General features: G+C 41.0%; 1 protein-coding gene across 4 annotated transcripts in view; it reads left to right on the plus strand.

Annotated features, from left to right (window-relative positions):
- The window catches only part of Rnf121 (ring finger protein 121), a 70,393-nt gene that overhangs the window by 5,928 nt on the left and 40,755 nt on the right, over nt 1-23,710 (plus strand). The gene's annotated exons all lie outside the window — the stretch shown is intronic.

Here is a 23,710-nt window from a genome sequence, read left to right on the forward strand (position 1 = left end):
CTTGAAAAGGTATGCACCCTTTATCTAATAAGGCATTTAACAATCGGGGTGTTGAATTACTTGTGGTCCTTGAAGGAGACATTGAGCTTGAAAGAAATGAAAAGTACAGGACTCTGTAGAAGGAAGCGAAGGCAAGAAAGATAAGGGGCAATCTCAGGCCAAATGGTCAGTGATAGTTTAGAGTTGCTTTGTGGTCTTCTCTGTGACAGCATATGGGCTGAGATAATACCGGAGGGAAAGTAGTGATTGTCAGGGAGGGCGGTAGTGGCTTCTCTGGAGGGTCAGATTTTTTTGAGGGCTCCTGCTCTGTGTTTGGTTTGGGATAGATAGGTGAAGAGCCTCAGGAAGGGAGTAGGTGTAGGAAATAATGACAGTTGAATGGTGTGAGGTTAATATGTTTCCCACCCCCCCCTTCTGATTGGAATTAATAAAGTGAGAACACAAGACTAACAGGTAACAGGTGGCCTAGTTTCTTACCAGCCAGTTGCTAAAGACCGAAGGTGTTTGAACTCTGCTTGGTTGGGAAGCAGAAGGTTGTAGAAATAACCTCCAAGGCTCCTTCTAGTTTTAAGTTTCTGTGTTTGCAGTTGGCTGCTATTAATTGAGGTATTTTAAAAACACCTTAAAGTAGTAAATAGTGTACTGAAATTAAAATTTATGGTTTATTAGTCATGGGTCTTCATTGAGATAGTTTCATGTGTCTTAATTTTTGGAGACAGGATCTTAGTATGTGTGCCATGCTGTCACTGAACTCTGACTCCTTCTCTCTCGTGAGTGCTGGAATTACATGAGTGTGCTGCTGTGCCCGGCTAATTTTTGACTTTTTGTTTCTTAGTGCTTTAAGGACTTAAGTACTACTAGTAGAATGAGACCTATTTCAGTGTTGGGTCTACAAGTTAACTTTACATGCAGCCACTAGCATCTATCCCTCATTGCTTGTGTTGTTTTCCAAGAAAGAATATATCCCCGTTGTCTAGAAATTCTGTGTGAACTGGTTCTGTCCTTTTCCTTATGAGTTTAAGAAAGTAGAAGAAGCAGGAAGTTATCTTGAAGTTCTAGAAAGAACCAGGTCTGGACTGACAGACCTCAGTTTATACGCCTTCTACTAATGTCTCATCTGCTGTTCTGTGCTCCAGCCTTCACTAGTGAATGATAAGGTGAACTGCTTCAATCATATGTAACTATGGGGCTTACTATGTGTCATGCCTTGGAAATTCAAAGGTGAATAAAACAGTATTTGTACCAATTTACAGTCCAGTGAACAGATGTGCAGATAGCCCATCACAATGCGACTACTTAAGTGTTAGATTGGAAGTCTGTGACAAGTGCAGTGAGGCACAAAAAACAACCTGAAGTTGGTTAGGGGAAGTCAGGATAGTCAGCTAGAGATGAGCTGAAGAAGTAAAGGTTGTACCTAAAAAAAAAAAAGCTGTGATTTGCATGTGAATCAGAGTTGCTTTCCTGTTGCACTTTCTGCCTGACTGACACACCTTACTCCTTACTCTGGAGTCCAGGTTGGGGAGCCTGGCTAAGGGGATGAGAGTGATGTACTTCTACTTTGGAAAGAAGGCACATGCTGTCATTTATTCTTCAGAATATTATACCTATATTTTTTAAAATCAGATGCCACTAGTACGTACATAGTCTGGAATAGCAGTTTATTCATAGTCCTTTCCACCTTTTGGTCTGGCTTCATTGTCTAAAAGCTGAGAGACAACTTAGGCATTGCTAATAGCTTCTTCACTGGAGAGGAGGATAGAAAGATAGGCTTAGGGAAGAACTACCAATAGAAATGGGCACTGCTTATGGAGTCTTTAAGCCAGCTGGTGTTTAAAGCTCCCACTGGGTAGCAGTAGTACACGCCTTTAATCCTAGCACTCATGAGGCAGAGCCAGGCGGATCTCTGTGAGTTTGAGGCCAGCCTGGTCTACAGAGCGAGATCCAGGACAGGAACTAAAACTACACAGAGAACCCCTGTCTCGAAAAACAACCAAAAAAAAAAAAAAAAAAAAAACTCTTTACCTTATTATCTCATTTATTACTTAGAGTAGCCATATGAGTTTAGAGGCTATACCAATGCCATTTTGTCTTTTCTTTAAAAAGGATTGATTTTAATTTATGTGTATGTGTGTTTGCACACAAGTGTGCCATCATTTTGTACAGTACTGAAGGGGATGTCAGATCCCTTGGAGCTGGAGTTATATATAGATGGTTGTAAACTACCCATTGTGGGTCCTGGGAACTGAACTTGAGTTCTCTGCAAGAGCAATATGGGCCCTTTTTTTTTCTTTTTTTTTCTTTTTTTTTTTTTTTTGGTTTTTCGAGACAGGGTTTCTCTGTGTAGCTTTGCGCCTTTCCTGGAACTCACTTGGTAGCCCAGGCTGGCCTCGAACTCACAGAGATCCGCCTGGCTCTGCCTCCCGAGTGCTGGGATTAAAGGCGTGCGCCACCACCGCCCGGCTTTCTTATTTTTTAAAATTATTTATTTTTACTTTATTTGCACCAGAGTTTTGCCTGCATGTATGTCTTTGTGAGGGGGTGTCAGATCTTGAAGTTACAGTTAGCTGCCATGCAGGTGCTAGGGATTGAACCTGGGTCCTCTGGAAGAACAGTCAGTGCTCTTAACCACTGAGCCATCTCTCCAGCCTGTAGTATGTGCTCTTAACTACTGAGTTATCTTTCTAACTTCAATTCTATTTTTAAATTTTCTTTTGAGACAAAGTCTCGATAAGTTTCCGAGGCTGGCCTTGAACTCAGGATCCTCTTGTCTCAGTTTCCCAAGCAGCTGGGATTACAAAGTGCACATCATGCCTGGCAAATTACCTCTTTTAAATACTTGAAGCAAAAACTTGAATCAGCATTTCTTTGCTGAGAGGACCAAAAGAGTTATTGTTCTTATATAAGTTCTTTAATTTACTGATAACTTGATCATGTCAAGTTCTTGGTCATAAAGAATGATTATTGCTACAAGTGAATAATTTACATGTTCTGGGTCCTATTTTCTGTCTGTCCGTCTGTCCGTCCATCCATCCATCCATCCATCCATCCATCCGTATATCTTGAAACAGTCTCAGGTAGACCAGGCTGCCCCCAAACTTACTATGTACCTGAGGATTATCTTTTCAATTTTTTGATTTTTGAGACAGTGTTTCTGTATATAACAGCCCTGGCTGTCTTGGAACTCACTTTGTAGACCAGGGTGTCCTCAAACTCACAGAGATCCTCCTGCCTCTGCTTCCCAAGTGCTGGGATTAAAGGCATGTGCCACTGCCACCCGGCCTGCACATAGTCTTGAACTGGTATTCCTATATATTGAAAGCCTTTCCTTTCTAAGTCTTACCTATCTTTTAGGGTTCTACCAAGGCTTTCTTGGCTTCTAGGACTTTTCTGATTTATACATTAGACTTTACCTCCTGCCTTTTGCTTACTTTTGTCTTACTGAGACAAGGCCCCTCTATTAATCCCATACTGGTCTTGAGTTTGCAGTCCTCCTGCCTCAGCTTCTTGAGTGCTGAGATTACAGGCGTGTACTGCCACATGTAGCTCCCCTGCTTTTAGTCATATTCCTAGGCTTATTCTTTAGTTTATCAATTTATTCATCAAATCTTTCTTGTTTTTTTTCTTTTTTCTTTTTTGGTTTTTTCAAGACAGGGTTTCTCTGTGTAGCTTTGTGCCTTTCCTGGATCTCACTCTGTAGACCTGTAGACCAGGCTGGCCTCAAACTCACAAAGATCCGCCTGCCTCTGCCTCCCGAGTGCTGGGATTAAAGGTGTGCGCCACCACCGCCCGGCCTTTGTTGTTTTTTGAGACAGGATCTTAGTATGAAGCCCTGGCTGCTTTGAACTTGACATGTAGCCCAAACTGATTGAACTTTGACCAGTCCCCTCCCTCTGAATGCTGGGATTACAGATGTGTGTCACCATGCCCAGCTTATTCATCAGATTTCTGTGTGCTAGTCACAATGCTCTGCCTCATAATACAATGGATAAAGTATGATATTGTCCACAAGGAGTTCATAGACTAGGACAGGCTCAAAGACTGATAAGTGAAAGAACATGTCACAGTTGCTGTGATTGTGAAGCTGGTACAGTTAACAGGGAAATGGCTACATTATAGCTGCTCTTCCCAGCTGCTTTCTCTTAAAACCCCAGAACCCAGGCTGAGAGAATTCTATTCTCTTGCTTTTTCAAAGCAGTAGTTGCTGCTTTGTTTTTTATGTTTTACTCCTGTGGATCTCTCCCTGTAGACATTTGATAAGTGTGCCTTGTTTCCAGGGATTTGGTTCTCTGGGGATTCTTGGTCCAAGCTAGATCTTATGGAGGGATTGAGGTACATGTGACTGAAGTTTAATCTTGGATATCTGTCTTTGGAATTTCTTTTTCTTTTCTTTTTTTGGTTTCTCTGTATAACAATCCTGGCTGCTCTGGAACTCACTCTGTAGACCAGGCTGGCCTCAAACTCACAGAGATCTGCCTGCCTCTGCCTCTTGATTGCTGGGATTAAAGGCTGTGCCACCACCACCCGGCTTGTCTTTGGAGTTCTTATGCATGTAAAATGAATGATAACATACTAGAGTAGGAGAAGAAACCCACTAGAGGAGTAAGCAGAAGCCCAGAGTCCCAAGAGAGGATTTGTGTTGTTCATGAATGATAACAGATGGGTAGAAAGCTGTGTTGAGAAGGATTCTGAAGGCAAGGCACAGCAGAAAAGAGTCCCAAGGGAAAATGCTGAAGGCAAACTAATACAGAGTTCTTACTCTGGGGCAAGTATTTTAAACACATTTCTAATACCTCAGTTTTACAGGATAAGTGTACTGTTATTATCACCATTCTATGGATTTGGAAATTGAGGCATAGATAGTTAAAGAGATTGACCTAGCATCAGGCACACAGGTAAATGTTAAAGCTGGGCTTCAAATCCAAGACCATTGCAGTATCTTTACTCTGAACTCCTCTGGACAATATGAATGCTGTCTGCTGTCCTGTTCTTCACTAATATTCCCACTGTGTCAGTGCGGAACTCATCTACACGTGACTTGATTGTGGTCGTGTTTGTTGTCTGTTTCTCCAGCTGACTGTTTTCTCCTTGAAGGCCCTATTTATTCTTTTATCTCTGGTATCTGGCAAGAGTATGACTCAATAAATAACTATATGAGCTTAGATTTCAACCTTTCCGTATCTTAGCCTTTATCTGTGAAATGATAGATTTGGACTCTGTGACCTTTGAGATCTCTTGCAGCTTTGAAATGGAAAAGTCCTGAATTCAGTGTTTTACTTTGTGTTTCCTACATGTTCTCTTGGGTACTTAATACATACTTAGTGAATGTCTGAATGAGTGAAAGCATAATTAGTCTCAATAATGTACACTAGCAATATTGGGATAAGAAGGAAAGAATCATGGTAGTGAAGGAGTAAACAAAAGGCTTGGGTACACCTTCCTACTCTGTGACCTTTGACTTTTGGTAGTCAGTCTTACTCTGACAGATATCCTGGTATATTTCTGAGGGTTTGTAACAACAGCCAGCCAACTCACTGTTGCTTTTTGTTGTTGGGTTTTCATGTTCTTTTTGAGATAGGCTCTTGCTGCATAGCCTATGCTGGCCTCAAATTCCTGTTTTAGTCTGTTGGGATTACAGGTATGAGCCACCATGCTTTTAAAAGTAAGTCACCATGGCTTACTCTTGCTTTTTAAAGTAAGTCACTTTCTTTTTCTAAGTCACTTTTTGATTGTTAGGATTAAATAACTCATACATTTCTAGAAGGAATTATGGTGCCATCTGCATAGTAATGAGGGTAAGAGAGAAAAAATGGTAAAGAGAAATATTTTGACCCCTTGAGCTGAGGAACTATCTCATCTTGGTGCCTTGCTCGGAGCTTGGCACACATCACTATGTTTATTGAATAAACAAGAATGCAGAGGTGTGGATCTGCTCAGGATTAAGGGAGAGATGACTGTCACAGAAGTTAACTGATATGCTTACAGTTGGAGTGATACAGCAGGCCTTGCTATCAGTACCCCTTCTCTCCTCACTTTAAGACAGGGTTCACTATGTTGACCAGGCTGGCCTGGAACTCATGTAGACCAGGCTGGCCCTGAATTCATATAGATCCTCCTGCCTCTGCCTCCCCAGTGCTGGAATTAAAGGCATGTGCCACAATACTTGGCACTTTTTTTTTTTTTTTTGAGACAGGGTTTCCCTGTGTAACCATGACTGGCCTTGAACTCATTGTGTGGCTCAGGCTAGTCTCCCAAGTACTGGGATTACAGGCATGTGTGATAATGCCAGTGTTTTTGCCGGTATTTAATATATACTGCTTATGAAAGCATTTCTACTTTATTGTAATGTCACATTGCTCTGTACCAGGACTTACTGTTTGCCTTCATTGTGCCTGGTACAGATCTCTGTGTAACAGCCTTGGCTGTCCTGGAACTCACTTTGTAGACCAGGCTGGTCTCGAATTCACAGAGATCTGCCATCTGAAATTAAAGGTGTGTGCCACCACTGCCTGGCTCTGGTGAAGACTTTCTCTGCACTTAACTGTATTGTGTTGTTTTACTCCCCTATTAGGCAGTGAACTTTGAGGAGATAGAACCATATCATTTTTCATCTCTTGCACCTATGCCTGCACTTAGATCTTTATTGCACTTACATCCTCAATCATATCCATTAGCCCTGTTGAAATCCCTAGGAAGTGGTCTTTGCATGGTCCGCCTAGTCCCTGTTTTTTTTTTTTTTTTAAATTTCATTTAATTTTACATGTATGGGTGATTTGCCTATATCTGCATCTGTATACCACTTGCATGTAGTGTCTACAGAGACCAGAAGAGGGTAACCAGTTTCCCTGGAACAGATTACAGGCAGTTGCAAGCTGTAAGTAGGTGCTGGGAAATGAACCTGGGTCCTCTAGAAGAGCATCCAACGCTTAACTGCTGAGCTGTCTCTCCAGCCCCAGCCTGTTCTCTCTTTGAATACCTCTGTTGTGGATTGGTTAGAATTTTCTTTCTTTCTTTCTTTCCTTCTTTCTTTCTTTCTTTTTTGGTTTTTTGAGACAGGGTTTCTCTGTGTAGCTCTGGAGCGTGTCCTGGAACTCTGTAGCCCAGGCTGGCCTCGAACTCAGAGATCCGCCTGCCTCTGCCTCCTGAGTGCTGGGACTAAAGGCGTGTGCCACCACCGCCCGGCTTAGTTTTGGTTTTTCAAGACAGGTTTTCTCTGTGTAGCCCTGGCTGTCCTGGACTATAGACCAGATTGGCCTTGAACTCAGAGATCCAACTACCTCTGCCTCTCAGTGCTGGGATTAAAGGCGTGCCCCACCATGCCTGGCAGGTTAGAATTTTAAGTTCTGTATAGCCTTAACTTTTTAGTCCTTTTCATAAGTTTTCCCAGATTCTGCTTGTTTGCATCTCTGACTTCCAGAGGCACAAGCACTCCCAGAGAATGCCCTGGAGAGCTAGTCTCAGTACACTAGAGGCTGTTTAGCCTAAAAGCTTTTCCTCGGAAGCTAACTAAAGATCCATCTAGTGTCTTTTCTCATCTCTGTCTTTCTTTCTTTATGTTTTCCCTTCTTGAAGTCATTTGTTATCTGTGTTCCTCAGAGGAAAATCTGTAGGTAAACACAAACTCATTAGTTCCCTCTACAGTGTAGCTTTCCCAAGAGGATGCTGGGTCATAGCCATGGGGCTTATGGCTCTGGGCAGGTGGGGAGAAACTGGTAAATGGGCAAGCCAACTGAGCTTTTTCCTTTCATTGTTAGTTTTAGGAATAACTGCATATATTCTATCACTCTAAAGCCTTGTATGACATTTTACTCCTCATTTCCCTTAGGATTATCATTTAGTGTTGTGCAGAAACACTTATTTTCCCTCTTATTCAGATGTCAATACTAGCTAACTTTTTTAATGTTTAATGTGGACCATGCCCTGTGTTAAGCATTATGTCTTTAATTCTATTTTAATAAAATAGTCTTGTCATCAAAGCAGGCACAGAAATGATTTGAACCTGGTAGCATGACTCTGGTCTCTCTGGTGTACACTAACAATACGAATTCACTGTCTTCAAATTTTATCATATACTCATTGTGTATTTAATTATATTAGGTACTGTTTGGGAGTACTTTAGAGATTATGACTAGATAAAGAGACTTTGAGTTTTTGTTGGTTTGTTTTGGTTTTTTTTAAATACAGGGTTTCTCTTTGTAACAGCCCTGGCTGTCCTGGAACTCTCTTTGTAGACCAGGGTGGCCTCGAACTCACAGAGATCCACTTGCCTCTGCCTCCTGAGTGCTGGGATTAAAGGCAGGCACCACCACCACCCACTCTATCTCTGAGATCTTCAAAAGACTTATGGTCAAGTAAGGAGAGGAACACATCACATGATAATGTAGGTTGGGGCTAACATGAGGTTGACTTTGAATGCCAGGCTGAGGAATTTAAATATATTTATTTGTCTCTTCGGTCTTCAGCTATTTAGTACTAGATATTGTGCTGGGGACACAAACATGAGGACACAACACAGCTAATTGTGGGGTACAACAGATCTGGTAACAAGTTGCTGCCATATAGTATATAAAGTGTATATTAGGTACTGTGGTAACAAAAAAAGTGATGAACTCTGACGGGGATCCTCAAGTAATTAAAGACTTAATAAATTGCCTAGCATGTGTAATATCCTGGGTTCAATCCCTAATACCTTAAAAAAAGGAAAGAAAAATACTTAATAGACTTAAAAGACTTAAAAGACTTTGGAGTGTGTGTGTGTATGTATGTGTGTATTTATATGTGCTTCTGCATATGTACATGCAGTTATATATGAGTGCAAGTGTGTGAAGGGCAAATGTTGATATTGTCTATCTTTCGCTATTGCTCTTCACCTTGTTTTTTGAGGCAGGATCTTCCCCTCATCTCTGAGTTGACAGATTGGTTAGACTGGCTGGCTGGAGAGCTCTAGGGAACTGCCTGTATCTACCCACCCTGCCCTCACTCTTAAGTGTGGATTACAAGTACACTACTATGCCCAGCTTCTGTGTGTGTTCTGGCAATCCAAACTTAGGTTTTCCTCATGCTTACACAGTAGGCACTTTACCAACTGAGCCATTTCTGTGGTCTCTGATTTAGTTATTTTTCTTTTCTTCACCCTTCTTTCTTTTTTCTTTTTCTTTTTAAAAATGGTGTAGAGAGATGGCTTAGCAGTTAAGAGCACTGGCTGCTCTTCCAGAGGTCCTATGTTCAATTACCAGCAACCATGTGGTGTCTCACAACATCTGTAATGGGATCTGCTGCTCTCTTCTGGCCTACAGATGTTTATGCAGACAGAACACTGATATATATATAAAAAAAAAATCTTAAAAAAAAAAAAGACTGGTTATTCTTTTTGTTTGTTTAGTTTAGGTTTTTTTTTTTTCCCCCCCAAGTCAGGACTTTACTGTGTAGCTTTGGCTGTCCTAGAACTCACTATATAGCTGTGGCTGTTCTAGAACTCACTAGATAGACCAGGTTGGCCTTGAACTCACAGAAATCTGCCTACCTCTGACTCCTAAGTGCTGGGATTAAAGATGTGCACCACCAGGCCTGGCTTCTTTCTCCTCTTCCTCCTTCTTCTTTTCAAGAATTTTTAAGATTATTTTTGGGGACTAGAGAGATGGCCCATGGTTTAGAGCAATTGCTACTCTTGCAGAGGACCCAGGTTTGAAACCCAGCACCCACATAGTGTGGCTCATAGCCATCCATAAGTCCAGTTCTAGGGGATCTGATTTCCTCTTCTGGCCTCTGTGGGTAATGCATACATGTATGTGTACCACATACCTACATGTAGACAAAACATTCAAACATATAAATAAAGATTTATTGCTTTTATTTCATGTGTATGAATGTTTGCTTGCATATATGTACATATGCCATGTTAGTGCCTAGTGCCTGTGGAGATCAGGAGATCTGTAACTGGAGTTACAGACAGTTACAGGGAACTGCCATGTGGGTGCTGGGAACTGAAGTAGGTCCTCTTCAAGAGCAGCAAGTGAGACATCTCTCCAGTCCCCCTGATTTAGTTCTTAAGGATTGTGTTTGAAAGCTGAGTGTGGTGGCACATTCCTATAATCCCAGCATCTGGGAGGCAAAAGCAAGTTTTTGTCACAAGTTCAAGGCCAGCCTAGGCTACATGGTGAGTTTCAGGCCAGCCAGGATTACATAGCAAAAACCTATATCAAAAACTAAACCAAGTGGTAGAGCACTTGCCTAGCAAGTGCAAGGCCCTGGGTTCGGTCCTCAGCTCCAAGGGGGATGGGGGGATCTAAACCAAAACAACTGCAAGGGAAAAACAAAGATTGTTTCATTTCAATAGACAGTACAAGCCTGTGAGATAAAGAAGAGTGGTGCGGCAGAATAAAGGCTTCAGGTATTGGATGGAGGTATTGGTTTGGATGGAGTATGGGTTAGATGTAAGGCGAGAGCAGTGAGAGATGGCATTGGAGGGGCCTCTTGAATACCATGTTAGGAAAACACTGCGAGTTTCGATTGGGGAGTAACATTTTCAGACCAGTGTCTCGGAAGGCTTGAAGCTGGAAGTAGTGCTGAAGTTATTTTTGGAGGGATCAGGTTTAGGGAAGGAGAAGAAATCAATCAGGAAGGTTCTATGGTAGTCTAGGCAAGATGATTAAAAAACCAAGCTTATACAAAGGCAGTGAGGACAGAGAACAAACAGGAATCAGGTATAAAAATATTACATAGCTGTGCTTCTATTTCTTTGTGTTTTGGCCTTTCTATCCTTTTCCTAATATATTCACTAAACATTTATTTTTTCTTTGTAATTTTTTTAGAAGGTGTGTGTGTGTGTTGGGGATTGCTAAGCATGCCCATGTCAGTGCAAGCGAGAAGTTGACTTTGGTATTGCTTCTCCACATTATCATTCTTTTGAGACAAGGTCTCATTGAATGTAGAGCTTGCCATTTCAGCTAGACAAGCTGGCCAGTGAGCCTCCAGGATGTGTCTGTCTCTGTCCCCTGGTACTGGAGTTACAGATGCACACTGCCATACTCTGATTTTACATGCATGCTAGAGATATGAACATAGGTCCTTGTGCTTGTATAGCAAGCAGTTTGTTTACTCACTGAGTTACCAGACCCTGTTTCTCAGTTTTGAGACAGGGTCTTACTAGGTAGTTCAGATTGACCTTGAATCTATGATCCTCTTTCTGAAGCACCTTCTGGAGTGCTGAGATGATTGTCATAAGAATGTAATTAAAATTGTTTAGTAATTCTTTACTTCTTCACATATAGATTCTTTTTCATTTATGATTAGGTTTGTCTTGGTAAGCCCATTGCAAGTTGAAAATAGAAACTAAAAATGCATTTAATATACTTGCTTTACAATTACCAACATAGCATCCTGTAGAGTATCAGTTGTTTACCCTTTTGCTCTTGTGATTGACTAAAGTTGGGCTTGCTGCCATAGCTGCATCACCTACCCGCAAGGTGACTCAGTGAGCAAAGGTGCTTGGTCAAGCCTGCTGACCTGAGTCCAGTTCCTAGGACTCATGATGGGAGGAGTGAACCAACTCACAAGTTAACCTCTGGCCTTCCCATATGCCATGACGTGTGCATGCACATATATATATATATTTAATGACTTTTTTTTTTTTTTTAAAGACAGGGTGTCTTTGTGTAACCACTCTGGTTGTCATGGAACTCTGTAGACCAGACTGGCCTCAAACTCACAAAGATCCACCTGCCTCTGCCTCCTGAGTGCTGGGATTAAAGGTGTGCACTACCACTACCTAGCCAAGTTTAATAGAAAATCTAAAAGAAGGTATTTTGTTACATATTGTTAGCCTAAGAAATGATTGAAATTTGAGGAATGATGCAATTGAATGCGTGTGCTTTTACATCATTAAAAAGTAAGACTAAGGGGCTGGAGAGATGGCTCAGAGGTTAAGAGCACTGACTGCTCTTCCCGAGGTCCTGAGTTCAATTCCCAGCAACCACATGGTGGCTCACAACCATCTGTAGTGAGATCTGGTGCCTTCTTCTGGCCTGCAGTCATACATGCTGTATACATAATAAATAAATAAACAAACAAACAAACAAATAAATAAAAAATAATCTTAAAAAAAGGAAAAAAGTAAGGCTGTAAATCAGGGACTGTGTTACTTTTTGTTGCTGTGATAAAACACCATGACCAAGGCAACTTATAAAAGAAACAGTTTATTTTGGCTTATAGTTCCAGAGAGATGGAGTCTATAATGGCAGGACGGAGGTAGTAGGCAGGCATGGTGGCTAGAGCGGGATGCTGGGAGCTCACATCTTGAATCATGAGCATAAAGCTGAGAGAGTGAATTGGAGGTAGGGTGAGACTTTAAGCTCCCAAAGCCCACACCTAGTGACATACCTTCACCAACAAGGCCACACCTCCACACCTCCCCAAACTACTTATCATCTGGGAACCAAATGTTCTAATGCCCCAGACTATGGAGAGCATTTCTTATTCAAGCCACCACATAGACATCTATACTTAAATCTTTAATGTATCAGGCATTTTTTAGCTCTCGTAATTTAGCAGTGAACAAGACAGCCAGCTGTTGTTCTTGAGTAGTTTGTTTCCTAATGGGGAAACTAGATAATGAACAAGTAACAAGATAATTCCAAATGGTGATAGCGCTTTGAGGAAAGTAGAGTAACATGATAAAGGTCACCAGAGGGAAAGGGCTGCTGTAAATATGGTGGTTATGGAGAGCCTCTGCAGAAGTGATTGAACTAAGACTAGAGTGGTTAAAATTTAGCAGTTTCAAGATAGAAGTAGATATATTCAAGTGAAGGGAGAATAAATACAAACAGGTAGGAACAAGCTAGAAATGACTATACCCATAAAAGAAAGCCTCTGTGGGTCATGGTTAGCAAGGAAAGAATAGTAATATATACGATCAGTGACAGGACTAGACAGATAAGCCCTTGTATATTCTTTCAAATATGTTGAATTTTATTGAGAGGACAATGAGAAAATTTTGGGTGATTTTGAAAATGAGAGTGAGGTGAACTGATTTACATTTTAAAATGATCTTGGTTCTTTTGAGGAGGCTGGGTTGTAGAGTCAAAGAGGACAGTTAAGAGGCTATCACAGTATTTCAGATGAAAGGTGTTAGAATTTGCTAGTTGAGGAGTGGCTTGGTGTGTTAAAGCTGCTGTACCAAAATACCTTAGGCTAAGTAGTCTGCAACCAATTTATTTCTCACAGTTCTAGAGGTTGAAAAGTCCAAAATCAAGGTGCCAGCCTTTTGCTTCAAAGATAGTGCCTTGATGCTACATGCTGCTATTTTAGTTACTTCCTATTGCTGTGACAAAACACCTTGACCAAGGCAACTTATAAAAGAAAGTGTTTAGCCAGGTGGTTGTGGCACATACCTTTAGTCTCAGCACTTGGGAGGCAGAGGCTGGCGGAACTCAGTGAGTTTGAGGCCAGCCTGGACTACAAAGCGAGTTCCAGGACAGCCAGGACTTTTGCACGCCTTTGATTCCAGCACTCGGGAGGCGGAGCCAGGTGGATCTCTGTGAGTCGAGGCCAGCCTGGGCTACAGAGTGAGTTCCAGGAAAGGTGCAAAGCTACACAGAGAAACCCTGTCTCGAAAAAACAAAAACAGTGTTTAATTGGGTTTACAGTTTCAAAGGATTAGAGTCCATGATGGTGGGGCAAAGGTATGAAGGCAGGAACAGCTGAGAACTCACACCTGGATCTGTAAGATTACATACTGAGGATGATGGAGTCTTGAAAACTCAAAGCCTGTCCCCAGTGACACACCTCCTCCTCCTCCTAATCCTTCCCAAACCATCCTACCAACTCAGGACCAAGTGTTCAAACAAATGAGCCTCTATTTAAACCATGCTGCTATGACAGAAAGGGCAACCAGGACCCTATCCTGTTCATGAGAAGCATTAATTGTTGTTGTTATACTCCTAGTCTGGAGCTAAACAATAAGTTTTTGAGTGGCTCTATATGAATGAATAAAATTTCAGAATATCTGTCTCACAAAGGAAGTGATAAGTGTCCTACATCCGTTCAGGGGAGAGAGGAGTGAACCAAACAGTGCAGGGGAGGGGATTTGAGGAAAAGACATAGCAGCAGCCAAAGCGCCGTGGTGGGAGAGAAGGACACGCTAGAGTGTGTCTGATTCTGTGTGACTGAAGTAAAGCCATTGGGCAGAAAGAGGGGAAATAAAGTAGTTGGATTAGAGTATAAAGTACCTTCTATGTTATAATAAGGAGTTGAGACTCAGAAGATTGATTTTTGTTCTTTTAAAATAGGTGTATGTGTGTATATGTGCATGTGGGTAGGAGGTCATGATCTTGTTGATGGATACTCCTGATATTTGCAGAGCCTAAGGTAAATTGTTGCTGAGTTAATTTGGTGGCATTCAGCTTTGACATACTTCACCAGACTAAAAGGCATTTTGCTTTTTACTTAGTTACTATGGTAACTAAGGAAACTGGCAGTTTTGACGAACAAAGTATTGTAGCTGATTCCAGAAGTTTACAGTGAGGGAATTTGGTGTGAATTACACTATTTTAGCTTAAGAGAACTTGACCACCATCTAAGGCAAGTCCTCTCATTTTGTAGCTGCATAAACATGGAGACATGCCCTGTTTGTTAACATAGCAATGAAGGGTTGTGCCAGATTGGAGCTTTGTTTGTTTCTTCATTGAGAAAAGAGTAACTATTGTCCTAAGGCCACTTCTTGGAGTGAAAAATACACAATTAAGACACACCACATGGACTGACATTGTTCATTTTCCCCAGTCTGTTCTGCACATATTGAAAAGCTTTTAGGGAAAGCAGACTGTCTGTATGGAACAGCAAAGTTGTTTCCTTCACTCTTTCTTCTCTTAGCCTGTGTTGTCTCTGCTCAGAATACTTATATAAGAAATAATTTCATGGGGCTAGAGAGATGAATGGCTCAGGGGTTAAGAGCTCTGGTTGCTTTTCCATAGGACCTGGGTTTGATTCCCAGCACTCACATGGCAGCTTACAACCATCTGTAACTCCAGTCCCAGGGGATCCGGTACCCTCTTCTGATCTCTGAGGGCACCAGGCACACGGATGATACACAGATTTACATGGCAGGCAAAATACCCATACACAAAATATGGGCATATTTTTTTTTTTAATGCCGAATGCTGTTTATTGAAGGAGGGAAGAGGTCTTAAATACAGGCTTACAGTACAATGGGAGAACCCCGGAGGGCATTAAGTTCGCTACAGATGCTTTACAATCTTGCATCTAAGCTGTTAACGATGGGCGTATTTTTATATATAAATAAGTAAAATTTGTTTGTCTTCTGCATTAAAGGTAAGTTTTATAAGGGCAAATGCTTTATGCTTGTTTTGTAATTAAGTGAAAGAAAAATATTTATTAATTGTTGTTGGGAGTTTTTACTATTTTGGGGAGCCGCCATCGATATTTGCATCCCAAATAAATCATGCATGGAGGCTTATTCTTAATTATGAAGGCCGGCCTTGGTATGGCTTGTTTCTTGCCAGATTTCCTTAACTTAAATTATCCCATCTACCTTTTGCCTCTGGACTTTCCTATTCTCTTCTGTAAATCTTACTCTGTGGCTTGCTGTGTGGCTGGCCCCTGGGCCCTCCCCTTTGTTTCTCATTCCTAGCTCCACCTTCCTTCCAGTTTTCTCCTATATATCCTTTCTGTCTGCCAGCCCCACCTATCCTTTCTCCTGCCTTGCTATTGGCTGTTCAGTTCTTTATTAGACCATCAGGTGTTTTAGACAGGCAAAGTAACACAGCTTCACAGAGTTAAACAAATGCAACATAAACAAAAGTAACACACCACACCTTAAAATAATATTCTACTGCAATGTATTGCTGTCAAAATTTCAGGCATCTTTCTTTGCCCTTGACATTTGTAGGTCATTAATGTTAATGTAGAACATTAAGTGTTCTTCTGCCTTGGCTGACAAGGGTTCCCCTCCCTCCCACCTTTCTTTTTAAATAGCTCTCACTGTGTAGCCCAGGCTGGCCTTGCCTTGAATTTATAATTCTTTCTGCCCCAGCCTCTCAACTGTTGGAGTTAGAAGTATGTACAACCTGGCTTCTATGTCAGGCTTTTTTTTTTTTTTTTTGAGACTGTAGCTTTGGAACCTGTCCTGGAACTCACTTGGTAGCCCAGGCTGGCCTCGAACTCACAGAGATTCACCTGGCTCTGCCTCCTGAGTGCTGGGATTAAAGTCGTGCGCCATCATTGCCTGGCTTTTTTTTTTTTTTTTTTTTTTAAACAGAATGCTCACTGTTGTCCAATGATTGTCAAATTACTACATTATTGATATGAGTATAGGTGTCACTTTTGGGGGGAAGCTTTTAGGTAATGTGAGATTTAGTGTGAACCTAAAACTTACTCTGAGTGATCAGATAGGCTCAGTAGAGAAGAGAATCTTAGTTGTAACAGCATGGTGACCTTGTCAGCCAAGGCAGAACACTTACAGTTGTGGGGAGATACCTGGCCTCAGGCTCACTTCCTCCTTAGTTATGGAAAGCACATTGCCTAGGAGCCCACAAAAATGTTTTTATTTCTTTTGGAACTCAAAGCAAGTGTTGTCTATAAGATAGCTTAGATTATACATCTTTATACCAATGCATTGATATGTGTGTGTCCTGTCATGTTCAATCCATATCTCCCATCTGTGCTGGCTAGTTTTATGTCAACTTGATATAAACTAGGGTCATTTTGAATGAATTGAGAAAATACCCGCACAAGATTGGCCTGTGGGTAAACCTGTGATGCATTTTCTTGATGATTAATGTGGGAGGACCTGCTTAGTGTGGGTGGTGCTACCTCTGGCTGGTGGTCCTGAGTGAGCAAGCCATGGGGAGTAATAAGTCAGTAAGGAGCACTCCTCCATGACTTCTGCATCAGTTCCTGCCTCTAGGCTTCTACAGCAACAAATGGCGTCCAACGTGGTGGCAAGAGTTTCCACCTAAAAACTTAAAAAAAGATTCTAAAACGGACCTAAAAACAGCTTCCTAATTGTCTCTCTCAAATAAGCGGCAGCTGCCGGTTTGAGCTACTGGCGGGTTCCTAGCGTGCGCTCTCGACCTGCAGTATGGTGGGAATGAGGCCTCTGCAAGTAGCACATTAAACTGTGTGGTGAATTTAGCCTTTGCTAGTACAAAACAAAAAAAGAGGTTTCTGGGCTACACGCTACTTTGGTAAAAGTGTAGACCCACTATTTCTGAGAGTCATGGCTCCCAGAGCTGGCGGAAAGCGGACCGTCGCCATGTTGGGAAGCTTAAGTGGGCGGAGCCAGCAGCCACTGCCCCATTTCAGGCTTAGAAGGCTGCAGTTTAAAGCAATAGGCTCACGCTAATATAAAAAAATAAGCCACATAAAGATGGCTACCACACAAAGAATCTGGATTATGTTCTCTTTGATATTCGTAACTGCAGAAAAACATTTGATTGTAAAAGCTGTTGAGTTATGCCAAAATGTATATTTTAAAGGTACCTTGACTTCAAAATTTGGATATAAGGATATGTTGCTTTGGAAAAGAGTCTCTGCTCTTGTTTCCACAGAAAGCCAGAGACTATGGATTTGTTCCAGATTAAGATACATCAGGTTTGACCAGCCAAGACCCCCTGAAAGGTCTCCAATGACACCATGGCCCAGATGATTCAACATCCAGAATGGTTTCAAGTCAACTGGCTCAGATATACAGCCTCATGGACTACTCCATGATCCTAAAATTTTCTTTCTGTCTCCAGAAGATACAGCGCCCCCCTCCAGCAGGAAGTAGTAAGAGAAGCTACGCCCAAATTCCCAAATATACCAAGCTGGCTTTAGAGATGGAATTGGCTCACTCCCCCTCTAAACCCAGACATATTGCTCAAAAAAAAAAAAAAAAAAAATGGTTAAGAGATTCTTATGTCCCAAATCAGAAGAGCCCTCTGGTGTGGGACAGACAAAAACCAATATTTTTATTTAAAGCAGGTTGATTATAAATACAATCTCTTTCTAAAGAAAAAAAGGGGATAGTTTAGATATGATAGGATGAAAGGGTAGATTAATGAACCTACTTTTAAAGAGTAACAACTTGTTTGAAATGTTTTACATCGCTATAGATTTTAGTTTATTGATACAAGTTTAAACTTAATTTTGTTATACTGTATATATATTTCTATTCTTGTTTGAGGTATTATGTTTATGTAACTCATTTAAAATTGTAATGGATAATTAAAAAATAGATTAATAGTTAGTCATCTATGATAATATTTGTAGCCATGTTAGTTAAGTCTTCTAGGTATACATAGATATATTTCAGATAGATAGGTAGTCTTCAAACACTTCAAAGACCTACAGAATATGGCATTTAAAATGTTTTAAAAGTTTAGACTTTTTGGACAATGAGACATGTCTGCTCCTGACAGCACCGATTTACTTCAGAGAGGAGGATGGGCATCGAAGACACTCCATATGGAGTTTATCTTCACCTTGACAAAAATAGCCATTTGGGCAAGAAACTGTTCTTGCCTGGACTGCTTGATCAACTGGACATGCAGGACCCATAGAAAGATGACCACTGAACTTTGCTTGACAAAACGGTCCTTCAGGTTCCTGCTTTGCAAAGAAAACTGCCAGACATTCTACAAGACACAGAAAAAAGTGAATAAGAGACTCTAGGCCTGTGGGCTGAAGACAGATGCCCCAACTTTACAAGAAAACTTTGCATGACTGTCCAGGCTCAGCTGTCTCTGTCTACCCTGCAAGACTCCCAAAAGTTGCTTGCATCCTTCTCCCATTTCTCAGGCAGTGTTATATCCTTCTGAGGTCTTTGATGTGGTTAAAGACTAGATACTTACAATTTTCCTTAGTTATAATAAAAGATAAGTTAGATATAAAACCTTAAACTTACAAATAGAAGATAGATAGGATCTCTTCTTTAATATTGTAACTATAATTCTTGCTTGATAATTGTTTTGTTATATGTAATTTTACTATGTTAAAGTTAAAACCTTCCTTTTTAAGAAAAGAAAAAGGGAAGTGCTGTGGGATGGTCTGTATGTCAAGTGTGTTGCTGATTGGTCAGTAAATAAATCACTGATTGGCCATTGGCTAGGCAGGAAGTATAGGCGGGACAAGGAAAAGAATTCTGGGAAGTGGAAGGCTGAGGGAGAGACACTGCCAGCCGCCATCAGGACAAGGAAGATGTAAAGTACCGGTAAGCCACAAGCCATGTGGCAAAGTAAAGATTAATAGAAATGGGCTAAATATAAGAGTAAGAGCTAGACAATGACAGGCCTGAGCTAATGGCCAAGCAGTTTAAATAATATAAGAGTTTGTGTGTTTATTTTATAAGTGGGCTCTGGGACTGGCGGGACTTGGTGACAGGAGCTGGAGAAAAATTCTACAGCAACAGGCTTCTGCCCTGACTTCCCTGGATGAGGGGCTAGAAGCTATAAGGTAACATGCCTCCTCAGGTTGCTTTTGGTCATGGTGTTTTACCACAGCAATAAAGCCCTCACTAAGTCACCCTCCTTCGCTGGTGCTGGGATTACAGATGCAGGCTGCCTTACCCTGCAGCACGAATCTTAAAAGATCTTATTAATAAAAACACACCCGGACCCAGGTATTGAGGTGAGTACGGAAAGATCAGAGACACAGAACAGGCTACAGCTAACCTCACCTCAGCAATTCCCCAGCTGATCTTGTTTCCTCAAACTGGAAGCCTCTGTGTTCTCATCTGAATGGATCTCAGCCAAACTGCTGCTCAAAAGCCTAAAAGCTTAACTAAGCTCTAGTTCCTGGTCCTCACGCCTTATATACCTATCTGCTTCCTGCCTTCACTTCCTGGGATTAAAGGTGTGTGTCACCATGCCTGGCTGTTTCCAGTGTGGCTTTGAACTCACAGGGATCCAGACAGATCTCTGCCTTCAGAATGCTAGGATTAAAGGTGTGTGTCTGCCACCATTTTCTGGCCTCTATATCTAGTGGCTGTTCTGTTCTCTGACCCTAGATAAGTTTATTAGGGTGCACAATATTTTGGGGAACACAATATCACCACATTACCCAGCTTCTCTGTAGGTGCTAGAGATCTGAATTTAGGTCTTTATTTTAACTTGCACAACAATCACTTTTCTGAGCCATCCCCAGCTATACTTTTAAATTAAATTTTATGGAGGAATGAAGCTTGACTCCTGCTGCACAGCATATACAAAAATTAACTCACAAGTCTATGGGATGGCTCAGTGGGTAAAGGCACTGACTGCTAAGCCTGATGACCTTAGTTTGATTCCCAGAATCCACGTGTTGGAAAGAGAGAACCAACTGTCATAAATTGTTCTCTGTGCCATGACATTTACACCCTCCAAAACAAATAAATGTGTGTGTGTGTGTGTGTGTGTGTGTGTGTGTGTGTGTGTGTGTGTGTAGGGGGTGGCACGGAAGTTAGAGGATAACATCCCTGGAAACCACATGGTGGAGGGAGCTGACCAACTCCTGCAGGTTGTCCTCACTTTCACTACTGTGCTGTGGCATGTGCTCCATTCACAGTAAAAATACAGAAATTAAAAAAACAAAGATTACAGCTGGGTGATGGTGGCGCGCGCTTTAATCCCAGCACCTGGGAGGCAGAGCCAGGAGGATCTCTGAGCTCGAGGCCAGCCTGATCTACAGAGTGAGATACAGGACAGGCACCAAAACTACACAGAGAAACCCTGTCTGGAAAAACCAAAAAAAAAACAAAACCAAAAAAAAAAAAAAAAAAAAGAAAGAAAGAAAAGAAAAGAAAGAAAAAAGATTACAAATGTTGGGAAGGATGTGGAGAAATCAGAGCAGTAGCTCATGAGACTGTAAAATGCAGTTACTATGAAAAACAGTTTGGCAGTTCTCAGAAAATAGAGTTGTCATGTGGTCCAGGAGTTACACTCCTAGCCATCTTCTCAAGAGAGATGAAAACATACATTTATACAACATTAGGGACAAATGTTCATATAGCAACATTATTTGTAATAGCTCAGGAGTCAATGACCCCAATGCTGCCAGCAAGTGAATGGAGAAATATGATATATCCATATGCTGGAATGTTGTTGATAATCAAAAGAAGGGAACTACTATACATAGTACAAATTGAATGAACCTTGAAAACAGTTATGCTATGTGAAAGAAGCCAGCCACAAAAGACCATATTATTGCAGGATTTTATGAACTGCCTATATTAAGCAAATCTAGATAGTGGTAGAAAGTAAGTAAATAGTTGCTATATTCTGGGAGAAGAATGGAAAGTGACTGATTGCAGTTATGTGATTTCTTTTTTGGGTGATTGTGGCCCAATTCTGTGAATATACTAAAAACTAATGACTACTGTACTTTTAAAATGGGCTATTTTCTTACTATTTGAATTAGATCTTAGTAGTAAAGTTATTTTTTAATGAAAAGAGCCAAGTGTAGAGATGCATATACTTACAGATGCAGATTGTGAATATGAGTGCTGAATATAGTAGCAATACTTCTTAAACTTTAGTGTGCATATAAATTATTTCAGTATCTTATTGGATTGCAGATTCTGATATAGGGGGTTTTGTGTGGATTCTGAAATTTTCTGTTTCCTAATAAGCTTTTAGGATATGGGTATTGTATTTAGATTTACATAGTAAAAAGTGTGGAGGATGCTCTAAAGAGCTTTCCAAAACCCAGGAGGATTTGTTCAGTGTTTGTGGAGAGAATTTAATTTGGTGGAAGAGAGGGGCTTAAGAGACAAAGCTTATGTAAAAACAAAGATCACAGGATGTATGCTATTTGTGGAGGACAGCAGGTCTGCTTGTGGACACATAGGGGTGGGTACTTAAATCTTTTGCACCTTAGAAAACATAGCCCCCAACTTTGATCATTTTCTGTCTTTGCAAAATTTTCTCTTTCTCCCTGTCTAGCATTTTTGTTTAACTTCTTTTAAATCTGGACTTAGGTAGGTTGGCATGACTTGTGAGATCCTAGGAGCAGAGGGGTTGGCTAGCGGTAAAACATTGTATGCATGTTTTTTGATTGTATGTTTTGGGTGTTGGTTATGGGACCATCAGTTATTTCCCTTGCCCTGTAGCCTGCCTAATTATCCACATGAGCTTCAGACAAAGTACCTTCAGACTGGGTTAGTGCTTGGCCCCAGATGAACAAACTCCTTCCTTTAATGAGGTACCAAATAAGGATGTCTTTCTAGATGGTCCAAGTTAATTATAGCTATAGTTTACAGCTTTCCTTGTTTTTCCACTTGAACCAGAAGACTCATTTGAATGTTATTTAAGTAACCTTTGGTTCTGGACAAAAATATTAAAGCCAGATCATATGTTATTCTTTTTTTTTTTTTTTTTTTTTTTTGAGCTGAGGATCGAACCCAGGGCTTCGCGCTCTACCACTGAGCTAAATCCCCAACCCTCATATGTTATTCTTAACATTTATATTACTTTGTGAAGTGCTAATGATCCTTTAAGCCCCAAATCTACTCTCAGCCTTAGGGCTTGCCCTTCTGATCTTTTTTCCCTGGGGTTCTGGAAGCATTACTGTCCCATGCTTCACCAACTTTGAGTTCTTCAGCTTCTTCAGTAGTTTATACATATGCCCACTCTTCTAGAGGAAAGACAGTTCACTGTCAGGGTACTTTCCTCATAGCCACATGATGGACTCAAAGCTCTTCTATTTTCAGATGGCAGAAGTAGGACTTAGATAATAATACACATGGTTCTCTCTCAGAAACACTTCCATGCCTGGTCCAGTATTCTTGTGTGTTCATAGTTTGCCCTTCAGTAGATTTTCTTTCTTTCTTTTGAGTATGTACCTTTTTTATTTTCTTGCATAAAGTTTTTTAACATGATTTTTCTAGATGCTTTCTGGTATCAAATAAATATTTTTTCCCCAGATACTTTTTAGGCATTTTCAAGTGTTTGTATATTCTCTTGTTTCAGCATGTCCAAGTAGTGTGCTTTTTTGTTAGCATACTTAGATCATAGGAGAGGATTTTTCTCAATTACTTAAATATTCAGACTACTCAGTTCTTTGCGGTTCTCCTTAGAAGACACAAAAGCAGTGTAAAATATGTGTTGGTTCTGAGGCATCTTCCTGGTATATGGGAGAGGTGCAAGGTAGAGTAGGCCAGGCCAGAACTGGGGTAAGGCATTCAAAATGCTAGGTCACAAACTTAAGGAAGCACAAGGCTATACAAGTGCAAGATAAGTACCTGAGACTGAGTACTTTCTCAGATTTTGAACCCTAGATTCCTTGCTTGCACTGGCCTGGTCTTGGCCTTAAGCAATTAGATCATTTGGAAATCATGTCTAAGATAGCATGATACTGTAAATGAATGTTCTAGAAGAGTGTTTCTCAAGTTTCACATTTATAACAATCACCTGGAGGTCTTGTTAAGAGTCAGATTCTGGGGCTGGAGAGATGGATCAGTGATTAAGAGCACTGGCTGCTCCTCCAGAGGACCCAGGTTCAATTCCTGCCACCCACAGGGCAGCTCACAACTACTGTAATTCAGCGCCACTTGATTTGACACCCTCACACAGACATACATGTAGGCAAAACACCAATACACATATAAGAAAAAAAAGTCAGATTCTGATTTAGTGGGTCTGGGGTAGTTCTGAGTTGTGCTTTTCTTTCCTTCCCTCTCTGGCTGGGGATTGAACCCCCAACCTGTGACTGCTGGGCAAGAACTCTAGCAAACACTCGGGTG

This window comes from Peromyscus eremicus, chromosome 1 (assembly GCF_949786415.1).
Source record: "Peromyscus eremicus chromosome 1, PerEre_H2_v1, whole genome shotgun sequence".
NCBI lineage: Eukaryota > Metazoa > Chordata > Mammalia > Rodentia > Cricetidae > Peromyscus > Peromyscus eremicus.